Source organism: Peromyscus leucopus, chromosome 5 (assembly GCF_004664715.2).
Source record: "Peromyscus leucopus breed LL Stock chromosome 5, UCI_PerLeu_2.1, whole genome shotgun sequence".
In the NCBI taxonomy this organism is placed as follows: Eukaryota; Metazoa; Chordata; class Mammalia; order Rodentia; family Cricetidae; genus Peromyscus; species Peromyscus leucopus.
Window position 1 is genome coordinate 105,793,703 of NC_051067.1, and position 11,701 is coordinate 105,805,403.

The window sequence follows — 11,701 nt, forward strand, 5'->3', positions numbered from 1 at the left end:
GGTTCGAAAGAAATTGGCCCCCAAAGAGTGTGACACTACTAGGTATGGCCTTGTTGGAAGAAGTGTGTCACTGTGGGGGGCAGGCTTTGAGGTCTCTTTTGCTCAAGCTTCCCTCTGTGTGACTGCTAGTCAACGTCCTGTTGCCTGCAAGATGTAGGACACTGGCTATTTCCCCAGCACGATGCCTGCCTGCATGCTGCCATACTCCCCGTCATAATGAACTGAACCTCTGAAACTGTAACGAGCCACAATTAAATGTTTCCTTTTTAAGAGTTGTCGTGGTCATGGTGTCTCTTCATAGCAACAGTAACCCTAAGACAGAGGCCCACCCAGGAAGAGTGCAACAAAAAGACCCTTCCACCCTAATGACTGGCTTGGGGTGAGTATAGGACTTGAGATGAGCTGATGAGAATCCTACCAGAGTTCTCTCTCTAGAATGCAGGGATTTGCAAACTGTCATGTACATAGGACTCATTGTAGGGGCAGATTCTGAGCCCCTCCCCCAGAGCATATGATGCTGGGGGCAAAGGTAGCAAAAGAAGTCAGTTGCCTCAAAACTCTGTAGAAACCCAAGGCCACTACAACTGCCCCCTTTGAGTGGGGGAAAAGTTAGACTTTCCTTCCTTCCTCTTTTGTCCTCCCGCTTCCTCCATGTGTTGGGATTGAACCCAGGGCCTTGTGTATGGTGAGACTGCTGCCTTGCTGGGTATATGCAGGCTCTGATGCTCCTATTAGGCCTTTCAGTGCAGGATACTAAGGTAGATCCACATATTTATTATTAAATATTAATTGCCTTTCTGCTTGACTCTTCAAAACTGAGCTCACACTGGCTCTTCCTATTCCCATCCAACAGCACAGGGTTCATTATAGTTTGCCTTCTTTTGACTATCCATCCCACCCACTGTCCCTTCTCTGGCACTGAGAGAAATAGCTACTCATTTTTCATGAATTTACAGGCTTGACGTCCCTTTATATCATGCTCTCCCATCCTCACTGCCACCCTCATCTCACTTACATAGGTATCAATAGGTATCCTGTCACATGGCTGGGTCACCCCTCTCTGGTTCACACACCCATACCTGGGTGCAACACATCCATGAGGATACCCTGACAAAAACAACTTAAGGGGAGAGGGTTTATTTCAACTCACATTTAAGGGTAGATAGTCCATCATGTATCATCTATCATGGTGAGGAATTTCTAGCAGTAGGAGCTTGAGGCAGCTCATCATGTTTCCACAGTCAAGATGCAAAGAAAGATGATTGGGAGTGGTCAGCTTTCATCCGTGTGTGTGTGTGTGTGTGTGTGTGTGTGTGTGTGTGTGTGTGTGTGTGTGTGTTTTAAATATTTTTATCATGTGTATGGGTGTTTTGGCTTCATATATGCAAGCAAACCACATGCATGCCTTGTGCCCATAGTTGCCAGAAGAGGTTGTTGGATATCCTGAAACTAGAGTTGCAGATGGTTGTAAGCTGCCACGTGGGTGCTGGGAATCAAACCAGGCCCTCTGGAAATGCAGCTAGTAGTCTTAACTGCTGAGCCATCTCTCCACCCACACTCCATGCCCTTTTTTAAGAGTCCTGGCTGGCCTGGAACTTGTTTTGCAGACCAGATTGACCTCAAATTTAAGAGATTTCCTTGCCTCTGCCTCCTGAGTGCTATAATTAAAGGCATGTGCCAGCAAACCTGACAGCTTTCTCTTTTCTTCGCAATCCAGAACTTCAGCCCAGGGAACAGGACTGCACACATTTCAGATGGGACATCCCATCTCAATTAACCTAATTAAGATAATTCCTTACAGGCATGCCCAGAGGCTTGTCTCCTTAGTGATACTAGATCAAATCCTGAGTCAGGTCAAACCTCTATGGCTTTGCACTTCTCACCCCATTTCAGCTCTGATGCCTGCAGGAGTGCTTTCTTCCTATGGCAGTGGCTAGCCCTCCATGCCAGGCTCCTCCACTCCCATACATAGGAAATGTCTCTTCACCTGCTGAAGTTCCAAACGCCTGCTCCAGGCCTCCACAGCTCCCCTTTATACCCACAAGTAGATATCTCCCATGCTTAGCATCAAACTGTTGTGGGGAAAGAGGCCTATAAAGAAAAGAGTCTGGCATTTGAATGTGGAGTTAAAGGGAAATCATGGAGTTTACCTGTAGCCCCAGGGACACTAGCCCTGTCTGGACTGGGTGGGCTCCATATTCAACTCTCCATTACTAGCATCTTAAGTATCAGCAACCCATGTCCATGGGCCCTTGGAAGGTGACAATAGCTACCCAGAGAGGCAGAGAGGAGGCCCAGCACTACATATATATCTACACATCCAAATGCCCACGCATGCAGATGGCAGAGAGTTGCCTTGCCCATGAGAGCAGGCAGTTGCCCAGGTGATGGAATTTATGATTTGCTGAGAGCCTGTCTGCCCTAAAATAGCTCTCTTGCTCAGTATGAACTAGCAATTTATTTCTTGAGTTTTAAGACCTGGTGTTTGACACTGTCCAGCCTGGGGAAGAAAGCATGCAGCCTGAGAAGGCCACACCAAGAAAACTGGAATTCATTCACACCCCCAGCCTGCTCCTTTCTGTGTGACCTTGTCAGCAACTTCCTTCCTGGTTCTTTGTCTCTATCTCTAAGCCCTTTCAAAGTTCTAAGCTCTGCCCTTGCCACACAATTCAGGGCTGGTTGTTTCAGGATGGTGCATTGCTAGGCACAGGCCTCTGAGTTCTTGGGTCTCCCTGAGAGGCAGGTGAGATTCTCTTTTCTTTGGAGAATGACACTGAGATGTGTGTGGGGAGGCAGAAGGACTTCCCCACACCCACTCAACTGCCGAGTTCTGGGGCCAGGACTCACACTCAAGTCTGGGTCCCCAGCTAAGGCAGTCCAGGTGGCAAGGCTGCAGCTGTGGGCTAGTTTCCCAGTCTGGCTGAATACCATGAGGGCTCTGAGTGCAGTGGGAACCATCTGGCAAAGCAGTTGAATGGACACTGTGTTGGGTGGTGTTTCCCACGAGGCCTGCCACCACCTGCAGGGGAACATTTACTTGACTTTTCTCTGTGCTTAGGACAGAGCTACTGGTGGGCACCACAGTGAAGAAAATGAGAAAGAAGGAAGCAGGGCAGGAAAGAATAGAGACAGAGAAGGTGCTATTGCCAGTCCAAATTCCAAACAACACAGGGACACAGGCCTAGCTGGAGCCTTAGCACTCTGCACACAAATGTTCTAGGAGCACATTTAGCTCATTCTGTGGAAACTGGGGGATGGGAGGGAACACAACACTTAGGCTGTTCTGAACAGTCATGCTACTTAGTCACCCACAAACCAAATCTAAATAAAAACCTGTTCAATGAAGTTAAACCTGCTTGATGCCCTCCAGAACACACTTCCGGAAGAGTAGGCTTAAGTCTTTGAAATAGGGAAAGTGATTGTCCAGGCAAAGTCAGTAGTTAGGGGTAGAGCCTGCACCAGAACTGAAGGCTTTTTTTCCTGGGCTTGTCCTAAGCTCAGGGTTTGTTAATCCCCTTTGGGTCTGTTGGGAGAGAGATGTTCTCTCAGGACACCTTTAAAATACCTAAACAACACGCACACATTTTCTGCGTCCAGGATTTAAGGTATTACAGTTATTTGTAGCTATTTCTAATTTCCTATAAATGCCCAATAATTAAAATGTCAGGTTAGTGTTTGTCACATGAGTCTGAATAGGTCAGGAATGGGCTCACAGTGGAACTGTGACAAGTGTTTAAAATATCAAGGACATAGTAATGTCACACAGGAGCCCTCAGATACACCGAGGCACCCCCAATCTTTAACATAGATTACGGCCTTAAAAAGGAATGAAGTTTTATTTATTTATTTATTTATTATTATTATTATTATTATTATTATTATTATTTTATTATTTGGTTTTTCGAGACAGGGTTTCTCTGTGTAGCTTTGCGCCTTTCTTGGAACTCACTTGGTAGCCCAGGCTGGCCTCAAACTCACAGAGATCCACCTGCTCTGCCTCCCAAGTGCTGGGATTAAGGCGTGCACCACCACCACCACCACCACCACCACCACCACCACCACCACCACCACCCAGCAGGAATGAAGTGGTTTTTTTTTTTGTTTTTTTTGTTTTTTTTTTTGTTTTTGGTTTTTCAAGACAGGGTTTCTCTGTGTAGCTTTGCACCTTTTCCTGGAACTCACTTGGTAGCCCAGGCTGGCCTCGAACTCACAGAGATCTGCCTGGCTCTGCCTCCCGAGTGCTGGGATTAAAGGCGTGCGCCACCATCGCCCAGCAGGAATGAAGTTTTAAATTGTTGAATTCTTCTCAAAAGTTTCAACATGTTTGCCTTTCTACAACTCTGGTCTTTTAGGAATGGGAATTCCACTCTATACAAGAAATCGGTTCTATTAGATGTTACAGGAAAAAAGCTAGACAAACTCTCACCACTGTATTATACCCCCAAAGACTAATGTATTTATTTTTTATGTGCACTAGTGTTGTACCTGCATGTATGTGTGTGTGTGTGAGGGTGCCAGGTCCCATGGAACAGGAGTTACAGACAGGTGTGAGCTGCTATGTGGGGGCTGGGAATTGAACTGGGGTCCTATGGATAAGTAGCCAGTGCTCTTAATCACTGGGCCATCTCTCCAGCCCCCTGATTAACACATTTTTAAGATTTATTTTATGTGTATGTTCTGCATACATGTATATGTACTGTGTATGCCTGGTGTCCCTGGAGATTAAAGGTAGTGTCCAATCCCATCAAACTTGAGTTACAGAGGACTGTATCATATGGGTGCTGGAACTGAACTCAAGTCCTTTGCAAGAGCAACAAGTATGTTTAACCATTTAGCTCTGGCCACCCCCCCCCCACACACACACCTCCTTTTAAATTTTTGAGACAGGGTCTTAGTAAATTGCCCATGTTGGCCTTGAACTCCCTCTATACCTCAGGGAAGCTTTGAACTTATGGTTCTCCTGTTTCAGTCTCAGAGCTGGCCACAAAGGAACTAAGTTAGTTTTGTTGTTTTGTTTTCAGATAAGGTCTCACATAGCCATGGGTGGTCTCAAATGTACTGTATAGCTGAGTAAACCCTCCTGATCTGCCTGCCTCAACCTCCCAAGTACCAGGATTATAGGCATCTACATCTTAAAATTTTTATTTTATAGGTTTGTGTGCAAATGCACATGCAGATGTGAAGTCATGTGCAAGGGGAGGTCAGTAGAGGGCATGAGACTCTCAGAACTGGAGCTATAGGCATTTGTGGGCATTTAGCTTGTTAATAGTGCTAGAATCCAAACACTAGGCCTCATGGTTGTGCAGTCTTAACCACTGAACCATTTTTCCAGCTCACTTAGGTTTTTTTTTCTTTCTTTTTTTTTTTAAAGATTTAATTTTTTTATTATGTATACAGCATATATAACAGCAGGCCAGAAGAGGGCACCAGATCTCATTACAGATGGTTGTAAGCCACCATGTGGTTGCTGGGAACTGAACTCAGGACCTCTGGAAGAGCAGTCAGTGCTCTTAACCTCTGAGCCATCTCTCCAGCCTTTTTTATTTTTGCAATTATAATTACATCATTTCCCCCTTCCCTTTCCTCCCTACAAACCCTTCCACACATTATCTTTTGTTATTTTGTTTTTCGAGACAAGGATTCTCTGTGTAGACCCGGCTGTCTTAGAACTCACTTAATAGACCAGGCTGGCTTTGAACAGAGATGCACTTGCCTCTGCCTCCCAAGTGCTGGGATTAAAGACATGTGCCACTACCACAGGCCACATACTAATTCTTGCTCTTTCAAATGTATGGCCTCCTTTTCATTGTTATTGTATGTATATATGTGTAAACATATATATTCTTAAATATAACCTGATCAGTCTGTATGGAACTTGTGTGTATGTTTCCAAGGCTGACCATTTGGTGTTGGATAATAAATTGTGCTCTTCCCTGGAGAAGACTATTTCTCCTGTTCTCAGCATTCCTTAGTTGTCTGTAGTTCTTTGTGTAGGGTTGAGGACTCATGGTGTCATGTCATTCTCTCTCCCCAAGCACTCTGGCTTGTCTATCATTATTGTCCTTGTTCAGTTTATGATTGGACAGTCATATTGGTAAGACTTTCAAGGTGGTAGCTTCTGACATTACCAGGAGACACAATTTCACAGCAAACTGCCAGATCTCCTGGCTCTTAAAATCTTTTTGCTTCCTCTTCTGAAAAGGTTCCCTGAGCCTAAAGTACAGGATTTGTTTTGTAGATGTGTCCATTGGGATTAGGATCCATTAACAATGCATTTTGATTGGTTGTGGTTTTCTTTCATGATCTGTGTCTGCTACAAAGACAAGTTTCCTTGATGAGGATGCTATTTAGTTTTTTGCTTTTTTTTTTTTTTTAAAAAAAATACAGGGTCTCAAATAGCTTAGGCTGGGGCTGGAAAGTTGGCTGAGCAATTAAGAGCACTTGTTGCTCTTATGGAAGAGCCCAGGTTTGATTCCCAGCATAGACATGGAGGCTCACAACTATCTGTAACTCCAGTCTGAGTGGGCCCAAGTCCTCTTCTGACTTTTGTGGGCACAAGATACACACATGGTGCACATACACACAAGCAGACAAAGTACTCATACACAAAAAATAGGCAGGGGCCACTAGTGAGAACACAAAAGAATTTAACAAGGTTAAAAACATTTAGTAGGTCAGGCTACTATCTAAAATATGACTAAGTGGTTAAAAGACTTCTTGTCCCACATAGCATGTAATCCCTTCAGCTCTGGGATCCCATCCCCACAGAACTGGGGCTTTGTAAACCTTTGCTACTCTGCAAAGCTTGTTTTCCCTTCTGACCTTGAGATTCTCTCACTGGTCCAGGCCAAGCTAACTACAAACCACCTGGGTGCAGCCTTCTTTCCTGGGGTCTAAACCGTACCTTCCACTGTTACTGTCTGTCACTCATCTCCCAGCTACCATCCCTGACTCACTAAAAGAGACAGACCATCAGAAGAGAGCACTTTGTGTCCTGCTGTCTGTCTATAGGCCTTGTAGGGAAGGGGAAGGAGACAAGGAACAGGGACGGATACAATGTGACTCATGGGTAAAGGCTGAGGCATATCCCTCCCTCTAACCTCTACTTCCTTAAACTATAAACCAAAATGCCATAAACGGAAGGAGTGGGGTCAAGGAAGAGGTTGCTACAACCATGTTAATGAGGAGTTGCTTTCAGGATCATCACACTGAAACCCTACCATAAGTCAGACATACATGAACCTCCTCCTCTACTGTTCATGACTGGAAAGACATTTTACCCCTTTATGAAGACAAGAAAATGGACTGAAGTGTGAAGTTCTCCAATTTTGGTTAAAAAAAAACACATTATCTCAGTAATATGCAAATTGCCTTTACATGTAATAAATGAGAAATTATATAGACACCATGTTTTTGTTTGAGAAGGGGTTCTTATAACCTGGCTTATGAACTTGCTGTGTAGCCAAGGATGACCATAAACTACTGATCTCTGTATCACAAGTGATAGAACTACAGGCATATATCACAACTTGGACCAAAGAATTTTTTTTAAAAATTCAAGCACAAAGTGGTCAAGAGTGGAAAGTTTAAACCACCTTGTTCTGGAACTAACCTGGATCAATCTATTCAAGGGTGAAATACTCTGAATTTTGTCTCTGTGCAGTATGGAGGCTGAGCCAAGGGCTTGTACATGGTGGCAAGCCCTCTACAAGTAAACTACACCACTAGCCTTAAAACCTATGTGACCAGATGTACAAAAGTAGATCAAGAGGAGAGCTGGAGAAAGGAGGATGAAGCGAGTGGATTTATGATAGTTAAATAAATACAGGTAAAGCAAGGGCATCATGACTCATGCCAATAATACCAGAATTTGGGAAGCAGAGCAAGAGTCAGCATAGGCTACAGAATGAGATCATATCTTGTAAGAAGAGCAGCAGTGTGAATCTCTAGAAAAGAGTATGTGATCCAGGTGGTGGTGCGTGCCTTTAATCCCAGCACTCGAGGCAGAGGCAGGCAGATTCCTGAGTTTGAGGCCAGCCTGGGCTACAGATTGAGTTCCATGACTGCCAAAGATACACAGAGAAATTTTGTCTTGAAAACAAAACAAACAAAAATGTATTACCATATATTTCTTTTCAATATTTTCTTTTCTTTGGTTTGTAATGTTTTTCTTTTTCAAGACAAGGTTTCTCTGTGTAGCCCTGGCTGTCCTGGATCTCCTGTAGCCCAGGCTGGTCTCGAACTCACAGAGATCCGCCTGCCTCTGCCTCCTGAGTGCTGGGATCAAAAGTGTTCGCCGCCGCCGCCGCCGCCGCCGCCGCCACCACCACCACCACACTTGGCAGGTTTGTAATTTTTAAAATAAAACTTGAGGAGCGAAGTTGGTAAGACTTCTTTTTCTTTCTTTTTTTTTTCTTCTTCGAGACAGGGTTTTTCTGTGTAGCTTTGGAATCTGTCTTGGAACTCATTCTATAGCCCAGGCTGGCCTGGAACTCAGAGAGATCTGCCTGCCTCTGCCTCCCAAGTGCTGGGATTAAAAGTGCGAGCAACCACCGCCCAGCTTGGTAAGACTTCAATAATCAGAAATATAATTCATGAGTAAGGCTTGCTGGACCACAGCACTAGAGAGCTGGAGAGAAGGATGAAGAGTTTAGGCTAGCTAGGCTTCATGACATGTCCCAAAACAAAGGGCAGCAGGGGTATTTCTCTTTGAAGCTCCTCACTCAGCTCTTCTTGTTTTTCCTAAATAAATCTGTACAGTCTGCTCAAAAACAAAACAATAACAATGCCAGATGGTGGTGGTGCATGCCTTTAACCCAGTATTCAGGAGGCAGAGGCAGGTGGATCTATGAGTTCAAGGCCAGTCTAGTCTACAGAACTAGTTTCAGGACAGTAAGGGCTACCAAAAAAAAAAAAAAAAAAAAAAAGTCTTGAAAAACCAAAACCAAAATCCAACAAATAACAAAAACATTCCACAATTATGCATTTCAATATAAAGAACCCAACTTTCTCTTTTATTGTTTATTTATTTATTTATTTATTGACAGGTGGTGAGTGCATGAGACAGGATTTCTCTGTGTAACTGCCCTGGCTGTCCTGGAACTCAAGAGATCTGCCTGCCTCTGACTCCTGAATACTGGGATTAAAAGTGCTCACCACCACTGCCAACAGGTCTAATGTTTATTTCTCATTATGTGAATGTGTGCATATGTGAATGTGAGTACAGGTATCCATGGGGGCGAGAGGTGTTAGATTCCCCTGGAGCTAAAGTCACAGGCGGTTATAAGCCCTTGAGATGGATATTGGGAGTCAAACTCCAATCCTCTCCAAGTCAGTGTGTGTTCTTAACAGGTGAGCTACTGCTCCAGCCCAAGCCTAATTTCCTTAGACACATATTACTGTGTTCTGCTGAAATAACTGAGAGGAACCAGGGGTGGTGGTGCACACCTATGATCCCAGTATTCAGGGAGGCTAAGACAGAGTTTCTGAGTTTCACACTACACAGGGCTGTTTTAAAAAGGTAAATGGAGGCTGGAGACGGCTCAACAGTGAGGAGTACTTGCTGCTCTTGCAGAGAACCAGGATTTGGTTCACACTAACATGGTAACTCACAACTAGCTGTAACTCCAATTCTAGGGAATCCAATACCCTTTTTCTGGCCTCTGTTGGCACCAAGACACAGGTGGTTCAGAAATACACATGCAAGCAATACGCAAAAACAACAAAAAAAAAAACTAAATCTTTTCTTAAAATGTGGTGGGTCCAGGCACAGTGGGGCACGCCTTTAATCCCAACACTCAGGAGGCAGGGGCAAGCAGTCTCTGTGAGCTCCAGGGCAGCCAGGGATATAGTCTGAGGCCATCTCAAAGAAGAAGTAACAGGGACCAGAGACACAGCGCAGCAGTTAAGAGCACTTGCTGCTCTTCTAGAAAACCTAGGCTTGATTCCCAGAACTGGCATGGCAGCATACAACTGTAACTCCAGTCCTGGGGTCTCACACCTTCTTCCGGACTCTTCAGGAACCATGTACACACATGGCGCACAGATATACACATAGGCAAAACACCCATACACATAAAAGGAAATCTTTTTTTTTCTTCTTCTTTCTTTCTTACTTTTTTCTTTCCTTTTTGGTTTTTTGAGACAGGGTTTCTCTGTGTAGCCCTGGCTGTCCTGGAACTAACTCTGTAGACCAAGTTGGCCTTGAACTCAGAGATTGGCTTACCTCTGCCTCCCGAGTATGAGTGCTGGGATTAAACATGTGTGCTACAACTGCCTGGCAAAAAGAAATAAATCTTTAAAAACCTGAATAAATAAACCAGAGAAAAGCTTATAACATTGCTTTAAAGTTTCTCTATGAATTCTCAACACTCCTAAATCAACCACATGAAAAATCACTCACTGCACTTCAGAACAGGAAAGCAACACATGGCAACCCACAAAGCCTCTGCATGGGCAACCATTGAAGTATAGCTTTAAATATTCTATCAGAATTTCTAATTATTGGCTAGGCATTCTATAAACTCAATACTTAGGAAGCAGAGGAGGACTGCCATAAATTTGAGGTCAGCCTGGTGGATACAAAACTCCAGGCCAGCCAGAGCTAGACGGCAGACTCCATATCAAAAAATAAACAATAAATAAAAAATAATTTCTGGTTCTGTGTATGTGTGTGGGATACCTGTCAGATCCCCCACAGCTGGAGTTACAAGCAGTTGTGAGTTGCCTGATGAAGTTCTAGGAACTGAACTCAGATCTCTGGAGGCTGGACAAGCAGTAAGTGTGCTTAACCACTGAGCCATTTCTTCAGGCCCCATTTCTGATTATTTTAAGCAAGAGAGGTACATTTATCTTACTGTGTATGTTCTTGTGTTGGTCAATCCTCTCCTTCCACCAAGTAGGTCCTGGGGATTGAACTCAGCTTGTCAAGCTTCATGGCAGCTTCATGGCACTGAGCCATCTTACCAGCCCAAGGTACACATTTTTAGCTATATTGCCACATACCCATATACCCACATATGATTAGTGGTTAACAGATACCTAGTGAAATGATTTATCAAAAACAAAGTCACCAAAACCTGTAAGCAGTCTGGATTCACGTTTATTGAAGCCAGTAATTAGACATCTTCCCCAGCACTAGAAAGCAAGGTTCCACATGACTGCATACTGCACCCAGATAGAGCCAAGCCCTGGACTAAGGCCAGTGGGAGATCATCTGCACTCCGGATTTAAGTTAAAAACACCAATGAACTTAGCAGAGAGACAACAGTGAACTTTCACTTACAGCATCAGCATTGTTAAGGTCATGATGTACAGAGCAGTCACTTTTAACTTCATCAAGTTAAGAAAACAGTTTCTTCAGTTTAAATACTGTTTTTTAAATGCCAATTTAAAAAAAACAAAACAAAAAAAAGGTACAGCTGGGCATTGTAGCACACACTTCTAATCCCAGCATTTGGGAGGCAAAGTCAGGTGCATTTCTGAGCTGGAGGCCAGCCTGGTCTACAGAGCAAGTTCCAGGACAGCCAGGACTATATAGAGAAACCCTGTCTTTAAAAAAAAGAAAGAAAGAAAAAAAAAGTGCAAATAAAATAATCTAGCAGCATATCTGTTGGATTTTTAGGAAAGACCAATCCATAGCCCTCGTCTGGGCTGTAACTTTTATGTTGGGCTTATTTAAAATTATCCATTTAAAGACAAA